Source organism: Magnolia sinica, chromosome 17 (genome assembly GCF_029962835.1).
Source record: "Magnolia sinica isolate HGM2019 chromosome 17, MsV1, whole genome shotgun sequence".
NCBI lineage: Eukaryota > Viridiplantae > Streptophyta > Magnoliopsida > Magnoliales > Magnoliaceae > Magnolia > Magnolia sinica.
In genome coordinates this window covers 29,799,187-29,810,813 of record NC_080589.1, presented here as the reverse complement: position 1 = coordinate 29,810,813, position 11,627 = coordinate 29,799,187, and the positions used below count along the sequence as shown (strand labels likewise).

General features: G+C 35.1%; 1 non-coding gene across 1 annotated transcript; it reads left to right on the top strand.

The window, feature by feature from the left end:
* The first annotated feature begins 9,973 nt into the window (after window positions 1-9,973).
* LOC131232106 (small nucleolar RNA R71) lies at window positions 9,974-10,081 on the top strand. The gene has a single exon (XR_009164709.1). It is a non-coding gene; the product is annotated as a small nucleolar RNA R71 (small nucleolar RNA).
* Window positions 10,082-11,627: the final 1,546 nt, after the last annotated feature.

The window sequence follows — 11,627 nt, the reverse complement described above, 5'->3', positions numbered from 1 at the left end:
GTCACTAGAATTTGATCGGTAGGACCGCGGGACCAAAATGGACGGAATGTATACTCACATACACTCATGCACACATGTGAAATCAGGTCGGGTCTCACAAATAACCAGAAAATACTTCTTTCCACCTTTACTCTCCATTCTCGTTGGTCCTACCAAGTCCGTATAGAGTAGTTCAAGAGGTTTAGTTGTGGCTAAGGAGTTCATTTTCTTGTGACTACTCCTAATTTGCTTGCCAATCTGACATGTGCCACAAATTTTTTCTATCTTTTTTAATTTGGGTAAGTCATGAATAAGATCTAGCCTGCTCAATCTATAAAGATCTCTAAAGTTAACATGTCCAAGATGTTTGTGACATAGTTCTATTTCATCTGTTTGGACCATGTAACATGAAAAGTTAGAAGAGCATGAGTCATTAATAATGTAGCAATTCTTAGAAGTCATACGACCATTCACACTTCCCTTCTCATTTGAAATCTCACATTTGTGATTGGTAAATTTCACACTGTGTTTGTTATCGCAGATTTAAGAGATATTTAAGAGGTTATATTTTAGACCTTCAACATACAGTACATTCTCAAAAGGAGGAAGATTAGAGAGTTGAACAGTTCCTTGGCCTATGATTCTGCAGTTGCTTGCATCACCAAAAGTAGCTGAACCATAATTCACTTCTTTGAAGTTGATGAATATTGCTTTGTCACCTATCATATGTCTTGAACATCCACTACCTAGGTACCATTTTGAATGGCTAGTAGCTTTGAAGGCTGTGTGAACAACAAGACATGTAACCTTTAGAACCCATTTTATTATGGTTCTGGGTTTAGGAGTTCTATTAGATTTTCTTTGTTTCAGGAAGTTGGGATTTCTCCCCTTTCTATTAACTTCAATTCCATCTAAGTTAGATTTTAGAAGCTCTTTGAATAAGTTCACTATTTTTTCAGCTAAAGGAGGTTTGTTATATCTTTGCTTTCTATAGCTGATGACATTAGAATTAATCTTAGAAACTTGAAAATGTTTTGGATTTTTAAAATCATTTCAACTATAATTTCTCAAATTCTTACCTTTTGAGTTTGAGGATTCTCCTTTTACAAATATAGGAGATGAATTCTTCTTTTTCTACGAATTATCTTTGTTATAGCCTAGACCTGATTTGTCACCACATTTTTTGGATGAGATTAACAGTTTTTCCAGTTTTGGGTCTTCGTGGGCATATCTCTAGTATCCATAGAACTCAAAAGAGAATAAACTTAGAGTTTTAGATTCTCATTTTCAATTCTGAGTTTTTTTGACTCTGAAGTTTTGAAATTTAAGTCTAGTTTGTTTTTTCAAAACAATCAGAAAGAAGAGATTTTTCTAAAACATTATTTTCAAGTTCTTCTTTTAACTTAAGATATTTTTCTCTTTGAATTTTTAGTTTGATAGCAATTTTACAACTATCCCTGTATAAGGCATTATAAGCATCTTGAAGATCATCTTCATTCTCATTTTTAGGATCACTCTTGAGATTTTCATAAACAGATAAGTTACAACTATCTGAGGAGGTGACTTTGGCTATAGTTATCAGGGCTTTTACATTATTTGTATTTTCTTGTTCTGATTCATCAGACTCAGAAGAACTTTCAAAGCCGGATGATTCATCCCAAGTAGCTATTATGCACCCCCCCCCCCCCCCCCCCTTTTTTACTTATCCATTTTAGGACATTTATTCACCAAGTGCCCATATTCATGATAGTTGAAACATTGACTGTCCTTTATAGATTTCCAAGATTTTCCTTTTCTTTTGTCAGATGGTTTTTGAAAATTTGATCTTTTCTTATTTTTGAAAATGCTGTAAAATTTCTTAGCAAGTAAAGCCATATCATCTTCTGTATCTTCAACATCAGAATTAACACAATTATCTTTTGAAATAGATTTAGACGATTTAAGAGCAATGAACTTACCTTTAGGAGCTTTGAAATTTAACTCATACATTTGGAGAGAGCCAACTAACTCTTCAACCTTCATATAATTAGTATCTCTTAATTCCTGAATGACAGTTACTTTAGAATTGAATCTCTCAGGAAGAGATCGCAGTATTTTAGCATAGACCTTGCTTTCTAGAATTCCATCTCCTAGACCCCACATAGAATTTACTATATCATTTAGTTTCGTATAGAAGTCCATGAAAGTTTCATTTTCTTCCATACGAATTTCTTCAAATCTAGTAGTAAGGATTTGAACTTTCGATTTCTTAACAATAGAAATTCCTTCATGTGTCATTTCAAGAGTATCCCAATCTTTTTTGGATGTATCACATGAAATAATTCTCTTAAATTCATCAGGTAATAGAGCACAAGTTATGGCATTTAAGGCCTTAACATTAGCACTACTTTTGCTTTTTTGAGCTACAGTCCATAAAAAGAATGCAGTTTCTCTCATAGATTTAGTTCCATCACTGCCTAATACTTCAGACATAGGAGGTTTCCATTTAGTTACAGTGACTTCCCACACACTTTTATCTAAGGATTTTAGAAAAATTCTCATTATGGCTTTCCAGTATGCATAGTTAGAGCCATCAAAAGGTGGTGACCTGGTAATAGACAAGCTATTGAAATTTGACATAATGAAAGCTCTAGATCTTTTAACTCAAGAAAATTAATCCAAAAAAAAGAGCAACTTAGATTTGATACCACTTGAAAATGGTGAGCTAAACTCAATTGCACTGGTATTGAAAAATTGATTCAAACTTAGTTCATAGGACAATCTACACCCAAAACAAAGTTTAGGTAGGACAACTTTATTTCACGAATGATTATAAGGATCAAGATCTTAAACCAAGCAAGACACAATAAAACTATCTATTACAATCATTCACCACTTTTGTATAAATAAAATTACAATCATTCTACACAAATGTAAAAAGTAAACATTTACTACAATATCAAGAGTTATAGTGGTTTGGTATGTACAACAACTATTCTCAAATAGCCACACCCACTCCACTCCCAATAATCACTATACACGTGATATTGGCTTTCACTAAAATTAAGGTTTTCACAGGGTCACCTTAATACTTGATACAATTATGATTTTCAAGGGCTATCACAAACTAAAAACCCCTCAGTGAGATTTTCTGGCTATCTCAGAAAAACTAATAAATGAGATTTTATAGCTATCTCAAAACTAAAATACAAATAATAGAATATACTTATCTTCACCTTAAAGATGTATCTTTTAATGTACCCTGTAGAACTGCTTCTCGTGAAGTAGATTGTTTAATGTCCAGTCGTATAAACGAGGGTTCTAGGTTATAGATTGATTTTAAATCGATTCAAACCAAAGGCTACTTGTTTGAATTCCTCAAGATCTCACAGAAGAGTATCTACTCTCTTTACAGAATAAGATTCATAAAACAAGAGATCTAGAAATTGAAATAAAAAACTATTAAAGAAATATTAAAAATACTATGCAATAGCTTGACAATAATGGGGACTCCTCTCTCTCTTGATGAACGCTTTTATCAGCTTGAATTGGTAATTTCAGATTGAGAGAATGCCTCTATTTATAGGTTGAAAAGTTGTTGCTTTGACTCGTCTAAGGACCAACAAAATTTCAAATTTTGATCACGATCGGATAAAACAGAACTTCGACTGGTCGAAGGCCCTGCTTGACTGGTCGAGGACCCTATTTGACTGGTCAATCATGGGCTTTGACTAGCCGAGGGTGCTAGTTTTTAGTTGCTAGATTCGAGTCCAGCCACCCTCGACTGGTTGAAGGCCTCTCTTTGACTGGTCGAGGAAGTAATGGAAAAATTCATTTTTCTGAATTCAAACTTAGACTGGTCAAAGATTTCTTAGATTGGTCGAGCCACAGCTTAGACTAGTTGAACCTAAGCCTAGACTAGTCGAACTATATCTTAACATAAGTATAAAACCCTGTATAAGTTTATGTATTGAAAGAACTTAAGCCTTAGGTCTGTCTAGGGTTTGTTATACCTGAAATGACTGAACATTGAAGTATCTTGAATTTCTCAGAACTTGTTCTTCTACTTGAATCTTCAATAGAGCTAGAAGTTGAAGATGGAGCTTGATCTTCTATTAGAAGTGTAGTAGAACTAGAATTTAGTAAAGCTTGAACTTTTCATCCTTATCTACTTCATGATATGAACTTTAGTAGAGTCTTGAACTTAGTAGATTTTGAACTATCTTGACTTGAAGTAAGATCTTGAACTTTCCATCTTGATCCATATTAGATGGACCACTTTATAAGTTGTTTTGTCTAAACGAAATTTGACAAACAAAGGTGTGCTTTATATAATATAGCACTTACATCAAGTTTCTCAATGTGCTGAGTGAATTCCAACTTACTTTCTATAAAAATACTATCATTTCATAACGTTAACCATGCTCATCACCTTAAGATTAATTAAAGAATCAAGTACTGATTCCAAACTTCTCTTTTTTTTTTTCCTTTTTTCCAGTTTTTGATTTTATATCGATGGTCCCTTTTATTTATTCATTCTTTTCAGTCTTTTCATCTTTATTCTTTTCAGACTTTTTATTCTTTTATAGTCTTTTCATTATACATGACCTTTTTATTGATCCTTTTGTTTTTTAACTAGTTCTTTTCATCTTTGTAAGGTGGATAAAATTCTCCAAACTTAATTCTCAATATCTATCAATGATACACATTCTAACAATTAAATATTCTAGCATTATTCAATAAAAGCAAATTGAATGCATCTTGTGCTTTAGATCAACATGATATTCAAACTTCCTCTTAATCAATTAAATGAAAGAACTTAAGTGATAGTCTACTTAGTTGATCAAACTCCAACAATTCAAAATTCAATCTCTATCTTATCATCATACTCAAAGCATTCTTAAATACATAAATTATCACTTTTCAAACAGGTTTTTTATTTTAAAATTTTAAAATTAGTTTTTTTGGCTAAGGATTAAGAAAATATTGATTAGTTTACCTAATCCACACTCCCAACAAAAAAATTTACATTGTCTACAATGTAAAAGATATAAGCATGCAATGCTGATAAGACAATGAAAAGAAATGAGAGGTGATAGGAAGGTAGTACCTAAAGAAGGAGAATTGAAGCTTTTCCAAAGTTCTCAAAATGGAAATGGGTTAGCATGAAGACTAAACAAATTGAAGTTAAAATTATCCTAATCCTAAATCCTATAAAAGTAATAAACTTATCTACACCTCTGTTAGACTAGGAGGTAAATCCTGATACACAGGATCAATTAGAGGCATGGGCATATCCTCTAAATTAAACTTCTCAAGGAATTGCTTTAGACAATGTCCATTCACTTTAAAAATATTGTCATACATTAGATTCTTTATCTCGATGGCCCCATGAGTATAGACGTTTGGAACAGTGAACGGGCCTATCCAACGAGAGCGGAGTTTACCCAGAAAAAGATGTAATCAAGAATTGTACAAAAGGACTTTTTGACAGGTTATGAATGATTTCCGAAGGATGATTCGGTCATGGAACACCTTCATCTGTCCTTGTAAATTCTCGAGTTCTTGTGTGCATCGTTCCAGATTTCCTTGAGTTCATTCAATTGAAGCTTATGCAGCAAGCCAGCGTTATCCAAGTTAAAGTTTAGATTTTTGATAGCCCAATAGGCTCTATGTTCCAACTCCACAGGCAAGTGGCAAGCTTTCCCATAGACGAGTCTAAAGGGAGACATTCCAATGAGGGTCTTAAAGGTTGTACGGTAAGCTCATAAAGCATCAGTCAAACGAATTAACCGATCCTTACGGTTAGAGTTAACTATTTTTTTGAGAATTTATTTAATTTCCCTATTGGAAATCTCAGCTTGCTCGCTTGTTTGCGGGTGGTATGGAGTGCTTACTTTATAAGAGATGCCATATTTCTTCATTAAGTTCTCGAATGGCCTATTACAAAAGTGTGAACCTCCATCACTAATGATGGCCCGAGGTATTCCGAACTGGGAAAGAATATTTTCTTTTAAGAATCTAATGACTTTTTGATGATCATTATTCCGGCCTTCGACCCACTTAGTGACATAGTCTACTATTAACAAAATGTAAATATTTTCAAAGGATTAGGGGAATGGCCCTATGAAATTGATACCCCAATAATAAAATGCTTCAATGATAAGAATGGGGTTCAGTGGCATCATATTTCGACAAGACAATCCTCCCAATTTCTGACAACGCTCATAAGTTTTACAAAACTCATGAGTATCTCTGAACATAGTGGGCTAGTAAAAGTCGTACTGTAAAAGTTTGGTCATGGTCTTTTTAGCAGAAAAGTGACCACCATAGGCCTGAGAGTGACAAAATGAGTTAACACTCTAATGTTCATTATCTGGCACACGTCTCCTTAAAATTTGGTCTGGGCAATATTTAAACAGATAAGGATCATCCCAAAAAAACTCACGTACCTCGACAAATAATTTTTTTCTTATCTTACACAGTCCAATATGTCAGCATGAAACCTGTGGCAAGATAATTTGCAATGTCAGCAAACTAAGGTAATTGGGAGAGTTTAAATAATTGTTCATCAGGGAATATATCATTTATCGGTGTCGGCTTAAGGGAATCAGGGAGATTAAGTATAGAGAGATGGTCAGCCACTACGTTCTCTACTCCCTTTTTGTCTTGTATTTGTATGTCGAACTCTTGAAGTAGAAGAATCCATCTTATCAAGCGGGGCTTAAAATCCTTTTTAGAAATGAGGTACTTCAATGTCGCATGATCAGTGTAGATGATGACCTTGGATCCTATCAAGTAGGACCTAAATTTGTCTAATGCGAACACTACGGCTAAAAGTTCCTTCTCCATAGTAGAGTAGTTTTCTTGGGCAGAATTTAGAGTTCTACTCGTATAGTGAATCACATAGGGCTTCTTCTCTTTTCTCTAGCCTAACACTGCCCCAATAGCATAGTTGGATGCGTTGCACCTAATCTCAAAAGGGATGCTTCAATCGGGTGGTTGCATGATAGGAGCGGTTATCAACATAGTTTTGAGCTTGGTGAAAGCTTCATGTCATTGCTCAGTCCACTCGTATGGTACATCCTTTTGAAGTAGATTATATAAAGGATGAGAGAGATGATTAAAGTCCTTTATGAATTGTCTATAAAATTTGACGTGTCCTAAGAATGGTCGCACATCATGTATGCTCTTGCGTGGAGGTAGGTTAGAGATAAGGTCAATTTTAACCATGTCCAGCTCAATTCCCTTGAACGAAATTATATGTCCAAGCACTATTCCCTTGGGAATCATGAAATGACACTTCTCCCAATTCAAAACCAAATTCTTTTTCTCATATCACTTTAACACATTTTTAAGATTTTCTAGACACTCGTTGAAGGATGGGCTAAAAACAGAGAAGTCGTCCATGAAGACCTCTAAATATTGCCCCACCAAGTAAAAAAAATATGCTCAACATGCATTGTTGGAATGTGACTGGGGCACTACACAATCCAAATGACATCCTTCGGTAAGCAAAGGTCCAAAGGGACATGTGAATGTAGTTTTCTCTTGATCTTCAAGGGTCATCTCTATCTGGTTGTAGCCGAAATATGTATCAAGGAAGCAGTAGTAAGAGTGACTAGCTAGCCTATCCAAAATTTGTTCAATGAAGGGCAAAGGAAAATAGTCCTTCCTTGCGATGGTATTCAATTTTCTGTAGTCAATGCACATTCTCCAACCAGTAGTGACTCTAATTGGTACAAGTTCATTGTCGGCATTGGCTATGATGGTGATTCGAACTTCTTAAGAGCCATCTGAGTTGGACTTACCCATTGACTGTTGGATATATGGTAAATGATACCCACATCCAATAACTTAAGGACCTCTCCTTTAACCCTTTCTTCCTATTTGGATTTATTCGACATTGTGGTTATCGAGAGGTCTTCACATTATCCTCGAGATGAAAGCAGTGAGTACAAATAAAAGGGTCAATTCCCTTGAGGTCTGCAATCGACCATCCAAGGGCTCCTTTATGCTCGATGAGAGTAGAAATAAGCACACTCTCTTGTTCTTTCTTAAAGTAGAAAGAAATCACCACCAGGTATGTCTCATCTTGACTTAAGTAGACATATTTAAGATTAGCAGGCAAAGGTGTTAGGTTAAGCTTTAGTGCTTTGAGGCTAGACGGTAGAGGCACTACATCAGTTTGTGGAAAAGTTTCAAATTGTGGCCTCCACTGGTTAACTTCAAGAATCAGCGTAGCATCAAGAAAGGCTTCCATCTCCCTAATCATATCATCATCTAAATCAGGGGAGTGGGCCAAACACATCCCTAGAGGGTCAGAGTAAAGAGTCAAAAGTACTTTATCTTTCATGAAAGAATCAATCATGTTAATATCATAGGTATCATCAATATCCTCTGATTGTTTGCTCATTTTCAAAAAGATTTTAAGCTCTAATGTCATATTTTTGAAAGATAAATTCATAATTCTATTCCTACAATTAATGATGGCATTTGATGTAGCAAGGAATGAGTGACCAAGAATGATGAAAATCTGAATGCTCATATCCATGATGGGTTGAGTATCCAGAACAATAAATCTACTAGATAGTAGAATTTATCAACCTGGACCAACACATCATTAATCATCCCTCTTGATATACAGACTAATTGATCGGCAAGTTGTAATGTGGTCTGGGTGGGTTTTAATTCACTTATACCTAATTGTTCATAAACTGAGAAAATGATCAAATTAACGCTCGCCCCCAGGTCAAGAAGTGCATACTCAATCTAGTGGTTCCCAATTATACCAGTGATGGTTGGGCTACCGGGATCTTTGTATTTTTATGATACATCTTGCTTAAGAATGACACTCACTTTTTCTGTCAAAAAGATTTTCTTTTGAATATTTTACCACCTTTTGGTAGTGCGTAGATCTTTTAGAAATTTGGCATATAAAGGAATTTGTTTAACAGCATTAAGTAAAGAGATATTGACTTTCACTTGCTTAAGCACTTCTAGAATATCCTCAGAGTTAGTTAGAGGTTTTGGTGCAATCAACCGTTGAGGGAATGATGCAATTGGCTTACACACTTCTTTCGGTTCTTCCTTTTGTGAAGAAATGTTAAGTCTATCATTCTTATCTTCTTCCAGATCCTTAGACTTTTCAGCTCTCACCGGAATAGATTTGTCAATTGTCTTTCCACTCTTAAGAGTGGTGATAGACTTTGCTTGTTCCATTTGATTTGAAGATCTTGGGTCACTAATTTCACATTGTCGTTTTAGATTGGGGAGGGGTTGGGTTGGAAGCGTCCTTTTCTCCCCAATCGCTAAGTGTGACTCGATCCTTTGAATTGAGAATACAAACATTCCCATTGTTGTTTTGAGATCTTGGAATGCTTGCACCATATTCTAGTTGACTAGCTCTTGATTTTGCATGAATTTTTTAACCATATCCACTTGAGGCCTCTTTTGATTTAAGAATTGAGTAAGGGCCTCTTGTGGGTTAGCCATTTGTCTATTCCTCCAATTGAAATTTGGGTAGTTCCTCCAGCTAGAGTTGTATGTTTTTGAGGTGGGTCCTTTGAAAGGTCTTTGGTAGTTGTTCATGGAATTTGATTTCTCATTCAATATCTCTTGAAAAGTAGGAATATTAGGACAATTTTCAGTTGTATGTATGTTACAAGTAAACATACCACAAACAAATTTCACAGCCTTATCAGGTTTGATAGGTTCTGCCTTCTTAAGTTCTATGGCCTCGACTTTCCTTGTGAGATCAGCCACTCTTGCATTTATGTTATCTTCTTCCTTCAAAATATAGATTTCTCCTTTCTCTTTTGGTTGAGAAGGCTTAGAAGTGGTAGGCCTTGGGGAGGTGTCCTATGATTGTGCGTTTTCAGCAAGTTTATCAAAATAATCTCACACATCATCAGCTTTTTTGTTCATGAATTTTCCATTACACATCATCTCCACAAATTGGTGCATGGGTGAGGTCAATCCATCATAGAAAAAGCCTGTTACCTGCCATGTTTCGTAGCCATGTTGTGGACATGAATTTATGAGAACCTTATATCACTCCTAACATTGGAAGAAGGTTTCACCTTCTTTTTGCACAAAATTCATGATTGTCTTCCTTAAGGTATTCATTTTATGATATGAGAATAACTTTTTAAGGAACTCTCTTGTCATCTCAACCCAGGTGCCAATGGACCGTGGTCTTAAGGAATGTAGCCACGACTTAGCTTTTCTTTCAAGGAGAAAGGGAACAACTTCAGTCTTATTGTATCCTTGGACACGTTTGGAAAGTGCAATGTGGCTATTATCTCATCAAACTCTTTTATGTATAAGTATGGACTCTTATATTCTACTCCATGAAACTTAGGAAGGAGTTGAATTACTCCCGGTTTAACATCCACGGTTCCTGCATTCAATGGGAATATCATGTAGGAAGGTGTACTCACCCCTGCCGATTGTAAATAATCTCGTATAGTATGAGGCGAGGGTGTAAGATGCACCTTTTTCTCATCCTGGACTTCCTCAATTGGGTGTTGAGGTTGATGTACAACCATCACTTCTATTAACTTAGAGGATCTTAGGTGGTGTCTAATCCGATGATGAATAGCCAACCTTTTAACTAATCCTCATTCACTCAAGAGACGGAGAGTGTTATCATGAACCTACTTGGACATTAAACACTCATAGCCCTCAAGTTCAGAATCTAACCTAAGATCTAAAAATTGAAAACTACAACAAATAAGAAGTGTGAAAATAAGAGAGTTGGAAAGATGTTATCGGATTGGAGTTTCTATGTTAGGATCCTACAAAACAGAAAACAAAATTAGTTCCTAAGAATAAATTCAAAGAAATCCTAACCTAAAGGACATAGCAAAAACTTAACCCTAATCCTAAACTAATTTCAATACTAATTAATCTCAGAAAAACATATCCGAAGTCCCTAGCAACGGCGCCAAAAACTTGTTCACAACCCCAAGTGCAGGTTTGTGATGTAATAATAACTCGGTGAGACCTAGGTTAAATCCACATGGACTATACTTGTACGTATTCTGAAAATAAGTAAAATTAGAACTAGAATCAGAACTAAAATTAAAATCTGGAATAGTTGAGAATAATTGTGAAAGACTTATCAATTAAAAGAGGAACTAGAGCACCAAGGATCCACTTGTAGCTATTAAGATGCTACCCTACTCGATTCAACAAAACACAAGTGGAATTGAAGTCTCATCCTATCCAATTAGAAGATAAAATAGTTGAAGCACAATCTGAACTTCTCATTGAAATATTTCACACATGGAGCACTATTGTGATGATTGGAAGGGAATTCAACCATCCACCATGCTCAGGAGATGATGATGAATCGTGAATTTTACCAATCTCAATAATATCAAAACGGATAAGAAGATATTCAAAGCTATCACAACATATATTATAATTTGAGTCACAATAAATCATAGAAAACTGAAAATATTCGTTAATTCAAATTAGAAACTAATGAGGTTCAACATAAACATGAATAAAAGTAAGATAAACATCCCAACAGACTACAAGCTTCACCTCTTAGCCCTAGCTAAGAGGTTTAGTTAACCATAGACATGATTAAAACCAAATCTCTGAAACAAAACATGAAAAATAAATTGAAGAAGAAGAAAAACACTTAGGAGGCTACTCCA